This window comes from Monodon monoceros, unplaced genomic scaffold (assembly GCF_005190385.1).
Source record: "Monodon monoceros isolate NGI ecotype Baffin Bay Population unplaced genomic scaffold, NGI_Narwhal_1 Super_Scaffold_4, whole genome shotgun sequence".
Taxonomy (NCBI): domain Eukaryota; kingdom Metazoa; phylum Chordata; class Mammalia; order Artiodactyla; family Monodontidae; genus Monodon; species Monodon monoceros.
The window spans coordinates 43,789,039-43,801,567 of NW_021703781.1; positions in this window are offsets into that span (position 1 = coordinate 43,789,039).

A 12,529-nucleotide genomic window follows, 5' to 3' on the forward strand; every position below is an offset into this window, starting at 1 on the left:
GGGACGCATGCTTTTTATTTACTTGAAAACAGTTTGGTTATTAACAACTTCTATTTTCTAAATATACCTGTGTTTATAAAATTAAAAATTCTGCGTAAAAAGCCTTATCTATACCTATATTTTTTGCAGTAAATGATTTACAATGAAGTATACCTATTTTCAAATGTAAATTTATTTTGAAACTTGGCATTTTCTACAATAATTTATAAGGGGTTTTTGGGCTCACAGGCTGCGGATAAGTCTATTAAATCAATCTGTCATTATCACTGGTTCAAATATGTGATGTAATTATTGGCATTTTTATCCCTATTTCTTCATGAGTTCTTTTTTCTACTTTTCTGACTGCAATATAGCCAGATATTATTATCTCTTCTCTTAATGAAAAGCATGCTGTCAGCAAAATGTATCTCTAGTTTCTAGATGTTAAACAATCTCTTCTTTTCCTTTTTGTTATTATTGACATTATTTATGTGAAGTTAGTTAGCTGAGGTACCAAGAAACAAAAACAGTATTAAAGAGTATGCATAAAGCACTTATTTTTGTACTTTGAGTACAATGTTTTATAAAACTCTGTGATCTATCTATATAAACTGAGTAATATTACAACATTCATTCATTGGGAAAATAATCATTGGTTTGGAAGATAATGGGCACTGTAGAATCATAAATCACATGAAATGAGAAATAATGCAATATTGTGATGACTAGTGTAATTCCAGGATGGTAAAATGATTTTAACTGAATTTTCAAGCACCATTATAAAGTTTTTAAAAGTATCAACATGTGTTGCTGATTCATTTTTTCTTTCCTGAAAACTAAAGTTTTGCTCTTTTTGAGTAAATACCTAAATATTAATGATCCATAATTGCAGTGTCCCTTTGGTGACTCCTTTACATTCACATCTTTTATAAAATGTCCCTCCGGTGCATCTTCTGAGAATAAATGTAACTTTTAATGATTGAGTGCATTATTTTCCAATCAATAAAGAAAACAAGAGGAATACTAAGAAACAAAAAAATAATGAGAAAACATGACTCCAGAAAGGTAAGTGGGCTGTGAAGTCAACATTTACCCTGGGGGTATCTGCTGATCCCTTAATGGATGGGAGCAGAGGTCAGTAAACCATCCCTGGAGGACCAAATCTAGCTGCCTGTGTTTTGTTGGCCCTTGAGCTAAGGATGGTTGTAGTATTTTTATAGGACTGAGCTAAGATGTTTTTTACATTTTATAAAGTTGTTTTGAAAAAAAGGAAGAATTTGTGACAATGCCCATAGATGGCATATAAAGACTAAAGACTTTGCCATCTGGCCTTTTACAAAAAGTTTGCCAACCCTGCACTAAGCCAATACCACATATTTTGATGGTATTAACAGAATACCTTCTGTTACAGGTAGCATCCCACTTCTAGGTACCAAATTCTGAATTAGCTAGGATTAGGTTTGGCTGCCAGTGACAGTCCAAAATGGCAGTGGCTTAAATAATATAGCAATTTATTTCTCCTCACCCAAAGTCCCAAAATGCAGTACAATGCCGGTACTGTGTTTCACAATATCATGAACAGAGAGTCTCTTCTGCTGCTTTACCTGCATGGTCTCAATCTCATGATCTAAAATGATGGCACCTACATTCTACATAGGAGGATAGAGGCAGGACAAAGAAGAAGAGGAAAAGACACCTACTAGCTTTCCCTAAAGGGAATTTACTGGAAGCTGCCACACAACACTATGGCTTCCATCCCATTGGCCAGAACTTAGGCCTAGCTGCAAAAGAAGAATGGGAAATGTAGTCTTCATCTGGGCAACCATCAAAAATTATTTTACTGTAAAAGAATGGAAGAATGAATATTGCGGGAAAGCTAGCAGAGTCTGCCACAAATACCTACATCACAGGAAATATGTGAGAGTTAAATAAGTAAGGCACTTGAGATCATTCAGCACTGGGCTTGGCACATGCTAGATGCCTAGGACACTTGCCTCCCTCCCCTTCACCAAATAAAAGAAACTGTCAATTTACCTCAGAATTTCTTAAAGCGTTGTCACCCATTGAAAGTATAGTTGTGGTAGGGATGGTTCCACTGAAACCTCCTGGTATTCCCACCATTCAATAATCCCTTCTCCTTGAGTTTGGTGTGGACCAAGTGGCTCACTTCTAATGGACAGAATATGGGATATCACTTCTGAGATAAGGTTGTAAAAGATTAGGATTTCCAACTTGCTGGGATCTTGCTAGCTCATCTTGTTTGCTCACTCTCATGAAGCCAGCTGCCATGTTGTGAGCTGTGCTATGGAGAGGGCCATATGGTAAGGAACAGCCTGTGAGTAACTGAGTCAGGCCAAGAGCCACATGACTGGGCTCAGAAGCAGATTCCTCCTCAATAGAACTGCAGTCCAGGCTAACAGAGTTAACGGCAGGTTATGAGAGATTCCGAAGCAGAGAACCCATCTAAACTGCACCTTGATTCCTGTGCCACAGGAGGTAAAATGTGTTAAGTTGCTAAGTTCTAGGATAATTTGTTGTGAAACAGTGGATAATTAATGAAACAGTGAAAAGTTATAAAGTTATAGTGAATGCAAATGTGCTTATTTGAGAGTCACTGAAGCTGTTATGCACAATCAGAGAAATAAACTCAATTTTTAAATTTATGAATAACTTTGCTGTTGTCCGTATGCAGGAGCATATGCCCAATACTAGGGAGGATTAAAGCTAAGGAGGCTGGAGATACCTGATTGGAAGTGCTCAAAAATGTTGGCTGAGTAGAAAGAAGAAAGGAAGGGAGGGATGGATGAAGGGAGAGAGTGAAGGATGGAGGAAAGAAGAAAGGAAGAAGGGAAGGGAGGGGTAGAGAAAGAGAGGAAGGGAAAGAGAAAGAAAAGGAAGACATTAACTTAATTCTACTCTCACTTTATCCCCCTTTCTCAGAAGATCCATCTGTCTATCATTGCTTCAATAAAGATATCTGGCCAAACATCAACCAGAGATTCCATGCAAGGCTTTCTGACTGTGGTCTTCCGAAAGATTTATCAATTCAAAGAATTTACAGGAAGTGAAAGAGTATGAGATAGTGATTCACAGTATGGAGAGAGTATCATAGAGAAGGAAGAGGAATGACGTGTGCCCTCATCTCCAAAACAGAATGGGGGTGGGGAGAGAGAGAATAGTGAGACCTGAAAAGCCAAGAATATAGGGAATTTGGATTCTACATCCAAGCAGCACCCACCAGAAGGTAATAAGATCTTAGAAAAGAATGGCTGCAGAACAAGTTCAGGCAGGCTTGAATACACACCAATGCCCCAAACAAAGCAGGGACTTCTCAAAGGAAATCAGAGGGGCTAAAGCAACAGACACATTGGCCTTCTCAGATTGACTATCTCTGTGCCCCAGTAATGAGGACCAGATCCTCCATTCCTACTACTACGAAGGACACCAAAGATTGTAACACAATCTCAGGAATGGGAGCATGAGCCTTGGCAAGTTTTTGTTTTAACCCACCCCACAAAATGGGAGTCAGTCAAAATTCAAGTTGAGTTATAGAAAAATAAAGTGATTTTTTTTTTCTTTAGTGCTTGTGTCTGTGGACTGAGACCTGCTACTCCATCATTCGAGGTCAACCTCAGCATAGTTCCAATTGTTCTTTTTAACCCCATGCTGCCTTGCAGAGTGGCTAAAAGCACAAGCTTTGTAGCCAGTCAGAACGAAGTCTGCCCTGCCACTACTTATGGTTGGGAATGAGAAAATAACTTAACCTACCTGATTCTGTTTCCTCATTCATTAGGGAGAAATTGTAACATCTCCCTTATAGGGTTGCTATGAGAATTGAGATCATGTACATATGAGTACTCATCATAATGCCTGACACGGTAAGAATCAAAAAAGCTACCAAAGCTTAATCAAGAAGAAACAGATAACTGGAATAGTCCAATAGCTTTAAAAAATTGAACTTGTAGATAAAAACTTGCACACAAAGAAAACTGCATGTCCAGATGGCTTCACTGTAGAATTCTACCAGACATAAAGGAAGAAATAATAATAGTTCTATTTACAATATTTTAATTTACAATAATTTATACAAATTATTCCAGAAAATTGAAAAGGAAGGGATATTTCCATGCTTATTCTATGAGGCCAGCTTTACCCCAATAAATAAGGCAAAGAAAGTTTAAAAGAAAACCTTAAAATCATAACAATTCTCAGCCCACTAAGAATTAAAGGGAACTTCCTTAAATTGATGAAGAGCATCTACAAAAAAAAATCTGTATCTAAAATTATAGTAATGGTGAAAAACTCTAGGCTTTCTCCCTGAGATAACATACAAGACCTGGGTGTCCAATTCTAGCACTTCTATTCAGCACTGTGCTGGAGGTTCTTGCCAGTACAATAAAAGAAGAAAAAGAAAGTTTGAAAATCTAGATTGAAAAGAAAGAAGTAACACTGTCTTTATTCAGAGACCACATGACAGCCTATATAGAAAATGTGAAGGACTCTACAAAAAAGCTACTAGAACTAATAATTGAGTTTAGCAAGCTTGCAGGATATAAGATCAATATACAAAAATCAATTATGTTCCTATGCACTAGCAACAAACAATCCAAAGTTGAAATTTAAAAAGCAATACAATTTGCAACACCATCAAAAACTGTGAAATACATAGATTTAAATTTGACAAAAGATGTGATGCCTATACAATGAAAACTACAAAACACTTCTGAGATTAGAGAAAGTAATTAAAGATAAATTAAAGAAAGTCTAAGTAAACAGATAGATACACCATGTTCATGGGTCAGAAGATTCAATACTGTTAAAAATGTCAATTCTCCCCAAACCGATCTATAGTTTCAATGCAATCCCAATCAAAATCTCAAACCCAGCAGACTAGCAGACTTATTTAGACACTGACAAGATGATTCAAAAATTTATATAGAAATGCATATAGAATATGGTGACACAACTTTGAAAAGAACAAAGTTTGAGGTTTTATACTACCTGAGTTCTAGATTTATTATAAAGCTAAAGTATCCCAGACACTGTGGAATTGGTGTCAGAATAGAGAAATAGATCAATGGAGCAAAACAGAGTCCCAAAATAGAGTCATATATACATATATGTGTGTGTGTGTGTGTATACACACATACATATAACTGATTTTTGACAGCAGTTCAAAGTCAGTGAAAAAGGACAATCTTTTCAACAAATGGTGATGGAACAACTGGATATTTATATGTAAAACAATAAATTTTGATCCATACCTCACACTCTACATAACAACTAACTCAATATTGATCACAGAATAAAATGTAAAGCCTAAAACAATAAAACTTCTAGAAGAAAAAAATAAGAGAAAACTCTTGTGACCCTAAGATAGGTAAAGGTTATTTAGATATAATACCAAAAGCATAGTTTTATATGAGAACAAACTGATAAATTGAACTTCATCAAAATGTAAAACTTCTGGCATTCAATAGAGAATGAAACAAGCCACAGACTAGGAGAAAATCTTTGCAAAGCAAGTATTTTATAAAGACATGTATCCAGACTATGTAAAGAACTCTCAAAACTTAACACTAAGAAAACAAAACAACCCAATCAAAAATGGGCAAAAGATATGAATGGACACTTTGGTGAAGCAGCAAATAAGTACATAAAAAGATGTTCAACATCATTAGTCCTAAGGGAGATGAAAATTAACACCCTAGAAAATGTCTCAATACATGTATTAGAGTAGCCAAAACTTCAAGAGACAGACCATACCAAGTGTTGACAAGGATGTGGAAGAACTAGAACTCTTTTTTTTTTTTTTTTTTTTTGCGGTACGCGGCCTTTCACTGTTGTGGCCTCTCCCGTTGCAGAGCACAGGCTCCGGACGCGCAGGCTCAGCGGCCATGGCTCATGGGCCCAGTCGCTCCGCGGCATGGGGGAATCTTCCCGGACCTGGGCATGAACCCGTGTCCCCTGCATTGGCAGGCGGACTCTCAACCACTGCGCCACCAGGGAAGCCCAGAACTAGAACTCTTATACACTGCTGTTGGGAAGGTAAAATGATACTCTGGAAAACAGTTTGGTAGTGCCTTAGAAAGTTAAATGTACAGGTACTATATGATCTAGTCCAAGATAAATGAAAGCATATTTGTATACAGAAACTTATACATGACTGTTTCTACCAGCTTTATGAGAAAAAACAGTGGTTGCCTGGGCTTGAGGCTGAGAAGGGCAGGGTGATAGCAAATGATTCTGAGGAAACATTTCTGAGTGATGAATGTGTTTAATATTTTGAATATGGTGATGTTTTCACAGGCGTATAAATGTGTCAAAACTTATCAAATTGTGTAATTTAAATATGTACCGTGTATTATATACCAAATGTAACTCAGTAAAGCTGCATTTTAAAAAGTTAAACACATACCTATTATATGATCTAGCTATTCTTTTCCTAAGTCTTGATCCAAGAGAAACAAAAGTATATATGTACACAAAGACTTGTTCATGAATGTTCATAGAAGCTTTATTTGTAACAGTCAACAACTGGAAAAAGCCATCAACATCCATCAACAGATGAATGAATGGATAAACAAATTGTGGTACACTCATACAAGGAATGTTGCTCAGTGATAAATAGAATGAACAATTGATACATGCTACAACGTGATTGAAACTCCAAGTAAGTATGCTAAGTGAAAGAACTCAGACAAAAGAGATTCATTTATATAAAATTCCAGAATATGCAAACTCTTCTACAGTGAGAGAAAGCAGATCATTGGTTGCCTGGGGGACGGAGTGGGGCGTGGTGGGGTGGGTTGGAGTGGGAGGGATGGATTACCAAGCAGCAGTTGGACACTTGGGAGCATGATGGATACGTTTATCCTCTAGACTGCAATGATGGCTTTGTGAGTATATATATGTCAATGTGTATCGAATTGTATAATTTTACTATGTGTAGTTTACTATATGTCGACAAAGCCTCAGTATTAAAAAATGGGTATGAAATAGTAGAAGCAGCAGGGTAATTAGAGAAATCAAGGGATGAGGATTCTGAGGATCTGGGTACAAGAAGAAAAAAAGAAAGGACAAAAGTATTGGCTCAGCTAAATGGCTGTGTACCCATCAATAGGTGCTCTATCACTTCTGAGCCCCCATTCCTGATTGTGTGATGTGAAGTTGGTTGGATTTGATGCTGTTTAACATTTGGTCCACTTATAACAGGCTGTGCTGCGATTTTTGATCATTGACATCAGGGTTCTTCAAAATAGACTCTCAAGAGACGGCAGTGAGCTTCCTTAAGAAGCTTCAAAATCCTTATCAACTAGAGATAGGCATGCTTCACAGGCCACACTTCCAGTCCCCTGGGAAGGGACCACACCCTCCCCAAACCGTGCAGGATCTCAGAACAAGTGCCCTAGGCAGTCAAATGTTTTCAATGGAAACCTGATTTACTCTTATCTTGGTAGCTCCTACAGGCCTGCAATTCTGCTGACACAGACCCAGAAATAACTTTCTGCTGTCCTAATGAGAACACAACCTGGAAAATCTAAATTGGAGAGATAATTACCCTCTCTGACCTGGTTTTTCCAAAGGTGGTGGGTAGAGTGTGAGCAATATTAGCCTATATCCTCCTCCTGGTAGTTATGAAAATTTAAACTCCTGTGTGGTTGTGTACGGTTACATTATAACTTATTAGTACTCAGGGTGGGCTCTCTAGGCTTGTTTTTTCTGATAAGAGCTGGGATAAATCATGACCCTTGGCTTGTCTTACTGATTTCCTGTTAGAGGTTGTGGACTTTATTGTTAGCCTAATGTGTCTCTGCTAAGTGCTTTGGGAAACATGTTCCAATGTCCAAACACAGTCCCACCCCCCAACCAAGTTCATGAGAAAAAACATTCATGAGATAAAACAGCCAATCTAGTGCTACTGTGAAAGTCAAAATATTCTGAGGCTTGTGACTGAACAGAGGAGAGAGCTAGAGTCAGATAATGATCCCTCTCGTTTGCTTCTGCATAGTAGAAATTTCCTAAAGGTACATAATCTTGATGTAACTCTAGGGTACCTGGCTCAATGCCAGGCACCAATGGGGGAGTCAAGTGGCCTGAGTTCTAGTCCCAGATTTACCACCAACTTAAACTATGTCATTGGTCAAACCATGTAAGGTGTCTGGGTGGTCAGTCTCCTCTTCTATAAAATGAGATCAGGTGCTCCCCACTCCATTGCCTTGAGGAACCAGGTGAGTAACCCCAACGAGTGAAGGTCCCAAGTAGGGCTCTACAGGATAGGACAGGGTACCGTCTACCTGAGTACATTCAAGTTCCATTAAAACTGAAAAAATAAAACATGTGCAAAACAAATTTGGCTGTGGCCTGCAGTTTTCAAACTCTGGCTCCAACTCTGATTCAAAGATCACTAAGGTCCACTCCAGCTCTGAAAGCACAAGACTGCCCAAGCCAAAGTACACTGGACAAGGTACATGTGGTAGCTTAGATCAAGTGTGACATCCAGTGGCTTATTTGGCTAATGACACTTAGAGACTTTAATAGCCTGGGGAATTCTGACCTCTTAGGCACTTAATCTTGCTGAAAAAGATTTCAGTTGAAGAAAGGGAACTGGAACTAACAAGTATTCTCCCCTGGGTTGTAGGCACTGTGAGAGGAACTTTCCCCATTTATCCTACCCACACTCCACAGTGACACCAGTACTATTATCCACCAAAATGAAAAACAGAAGGAGGCATAGAGATGAACTAACTTGTCCAAGCAACTTGCCAAGCTTGCAAGTAAGAAATTGTAAATACAGTCTGACTCCTGAATCCACGCTGCATCCATCATTCTGGGACTGTAGAGAACATGCTTCCAAATTTCTATTTTTAATGTGGAAGTTAGCCTGGGGAAGGTTAAGTGATGCCAGAAAGTTAACTAGCAACTAGGGAAAGGGCTGAGGCTGAAACCCCAGTCTTGCAGAAGATCCATCAATTAATTTTTCCATTATAAATTGCCCATAACAGAAACATCTTTTACCTCCACCAGGGCCTCTGAAATACAAAGACCCTTTGCTTTACTTCAGAGAAAAGCCCCCACTCTGACCACTGGAAGATTAGAAATGAACTTACAAACTGCTTCATACCAAGAGTTGGCAGCAGAAAGGAGAGAAAAGAACACTAATAATAATTTTTTAAAACTTGAATGTGTAGGTAGTACCATGAATACAGGGGCAAAAAGTCTTGACACATTTTAAGGTCTCACTCTATACAAACTGGCGTAATAATTGATGTCCATAATGATGACTCTGAGTCATTAAAGCAATTAAATTATTCTTAGAGTCTTATGTTTAATCAAGTAAGAAAATATGTAATCTAATTTAGAAAGATTTAACCTCCAAAATAATGAGAGTGAACATTTTCTCTGCAGTTAAATAGCTTATCTTGAAGACTGGCTTTGTTTTGCCACATTCTAAACCCTTGAGAGCAGTCTATAGGAGTAGTTAGATGACATCTCCTGTCTGGCCAGAAATTCTTCTACCATTAGTCTTTGGTTTAGGCTACAAATATGGGGGCACCATTCCCAGATAAGAACTATTTTTAATACCCTTTGCCTGTTTTGCCCTGATAAAATCTAGTCTCTTTCAGTTCCATCTGAGCAGAGTCACCTTCAAGAAGGAGCTTATAAGGAATTTCATTCTTTATATTTCCCAAGTGACTTTGAAGGGCGTTCAAATATAAAGTCTACAGTAATCTTGGTAAGAGGTATCACCTATCCTCTCTATTTACTTTTCTCACACACTGCATCTTCTCTGGGACGTACCTTTTCACAATCCCCAGGAAAAGTTTTCTCTGCTTCTTTACCAGCCACGCCTTGTCTTCTGCCTGGAATTTCTCCCCCATATTCACATCCCTTCTAGTCTTCTTTACCATTTTAGTCATGCCCACTTGTCACAAATTAACTCCCACTTTAGGGTTTGACTCAAATACAATAAAATCTCCCCTTCAAAGAACTCCCTGTGCCTCTCACTGAGAATGAATTCCTTCTTCTACTGCATCACAACTGCAATTTTAGTTCATACTCGTTCATTCTCTCAATTATGCCTGACATTTCAATTGTTCTTCCCATGCTCTATCAGAGTTCCTTGAGTAAAGGGACTATATATCTTGCTCTGTTTTGCACGTAGTAATCAGACAAGAAATACTGATGAATTTTTGAATACTTGTAAGTTGCTGAATTAAACTAAGCATTGCAGAGAAACTCAGAGAAATCTCCAATAAGTGTTTTACTTGCAACAGTTTTCATTGAAGACCTCTGTAAAATGAGTTTGTCTGCTTTGCTGACTTACGGCATCATTGAACTCCTAACAAATAATGCTCTTTGAGGATTTCTGGGTCCTCATTCATTCAACAAACATTTATTGAGTACCTACCATGTGCCAGATGGTTCTAAGTGCTAAAGATTCCATGGTAAACAAAAATTCTCTCTCTTTCTTTCTCTCTCCTCTTTCTCTTGATTACACAAGCTTAGAATGTATAAAGTTGGGCTTGAAGTTTATAAACTAATATTTATAACATATACCAGCTTTTCTTCTATGAAATGCAGATGAAAGGACGTGGTTAAAGGAGACTTCTGGAAAGCTAGATTTCAGTTAGCCAAGATTTTGCCACATTTGTTATCAAATGTAGGGGAACTAGCATTTCTGGAGCATCTCCTTTACTGAGATTATTTGCTAAATTGTTTTCAATTATTTCATTTATATATTACAACCACTCTATGAGATACTCGCTATTTCCATTTTGCAGATAATTAAGCTGATCTTAGTTGAAGTTAAGAAAACAGTTCAAGTATGGAGTTTCCTTAAAAAACTAAAAATAGAACAACCATATGACCCAGCAATCCCACTATTGGGCATATACCCAGAGAAAACCATAATTCAAAAAGAGTCATGTACCACAATGTTCATTGCAGCACTATTTACAATAGCCAGGACATGGAAGTAACCTAAGCGTCCACTTACAGATGAATGCATAAAGAAGATGTGGCACATATATACAATGGAATATTACTCGCCATAAAAAGAAATGAAATTGAGTTATTTGTAGTGAGGTGGATGGACGTAGAGTCTGTTATACAGAGTGAAGCAAGTCAGAAAGAGAAAAACAAATACCGTATGCTAACACATATATATGGAATCTAAAAAAAAAATAAATGGTTCTGAAGAACCTAGGGGCAGGACAGGAATAAAGACACAGACCTACTAGAGAATGGACTTGAGGACACAGGGAGGGGGAAGGGTATAGCTAGTGGGAAACAGCCACAGAGCACGGGGAGATCAGCTCGGTGCTTTGTGACCACCTAGAGGGGTGGGATAGGGAGGGTGGGAGGGAGGGAGACGTAAGAGGGAAGAGATATGGGGATATATGTATATGTATAAGTGATTCACTTTGTTATAAAGCAGAAACTAACACACCATTGTAAAGCAATTATACTCCAATAAAGATGTTAAAAATAAATTAAAAATAAAACAAAAACAACAAAAAAAAATAAAGGCTGTCATTTTTTCAAAATTAAAAAAAAAAAGTTAAACAAGGAAGCCATTGCCCTGAGGCAGCTCTAATGCTGTGGAGGCCCATGTAAGCAAACCAAAATCTAAGCCCGTAAATGCCTAGATTTGAAGTAGAAAGCTACAGAAAACTAATCACAAACAGCCCATTAAGCTTAAGCTGTAGCCAATCAGGTAATTTGCTTTGGCACGTTTTCTATATGAGTCTTTCTCCCGGTTCCTGTGTGGGCAGAGAGCCCACTTCCAGTCTGGTGCTGCCCGATTCCAATTGATTTCTGCTCAAGTAAACTCTTAACATTTTTAATATGCTTCAATTTTAAAATTGCTTCAAGCAATTTTTAATATGCTTCAATATGCTTTTCACGCCTCTAACTTAAATCAAGAAAAACCTGGCCATCTAGAAGAATAAAAATAACCCCATGTGAATCCGGTAGTTTCGCTCAGGGTCCTGTCCTTATGTGTTCCTCTCTGCTAAGAAATGTCTACCTGGGGACTTCCCTGGCAGTCCAGGGGTTAGGACTCCGCGCTTCCACTGCCGAGGGCACAGCTTCAATCCTTGGTCAGGGAACTAGGATCCCACAAGCCACACGGCTTGGCCAAAAACGGAAGAAAAATAAAGATAAGAAAACAACTCTGTCTAGAATTTCCTCTGATGGGAAGAAATGCCCCACCCAGGCCCCTTTAACGTGTTTAATTGGAGAACTGCACTGTGTTGGGCCAATTAAGAAAAGTCAAAAGCCTATTTCTAGCACAAAACTCAGTGCTTTCCAGGGATTTTATTATTAATCAATTGGAGCATAAATTTCACAAGTGCTACTCCATTCTGGCTTTGGATATAAGACTGCTCTTATTCATTTCCTGTTAATTCTAACTGGGGATTCTTTACTCCACCTCTGCAAAAGTGATAGCAGGTTGACTGGTTAATAATTTAGAGCTCAAACAGTGCTCAAGGAAGCACTATAGATATCACCAACAAACATGGGAAGCACATATTACTTGCATTGC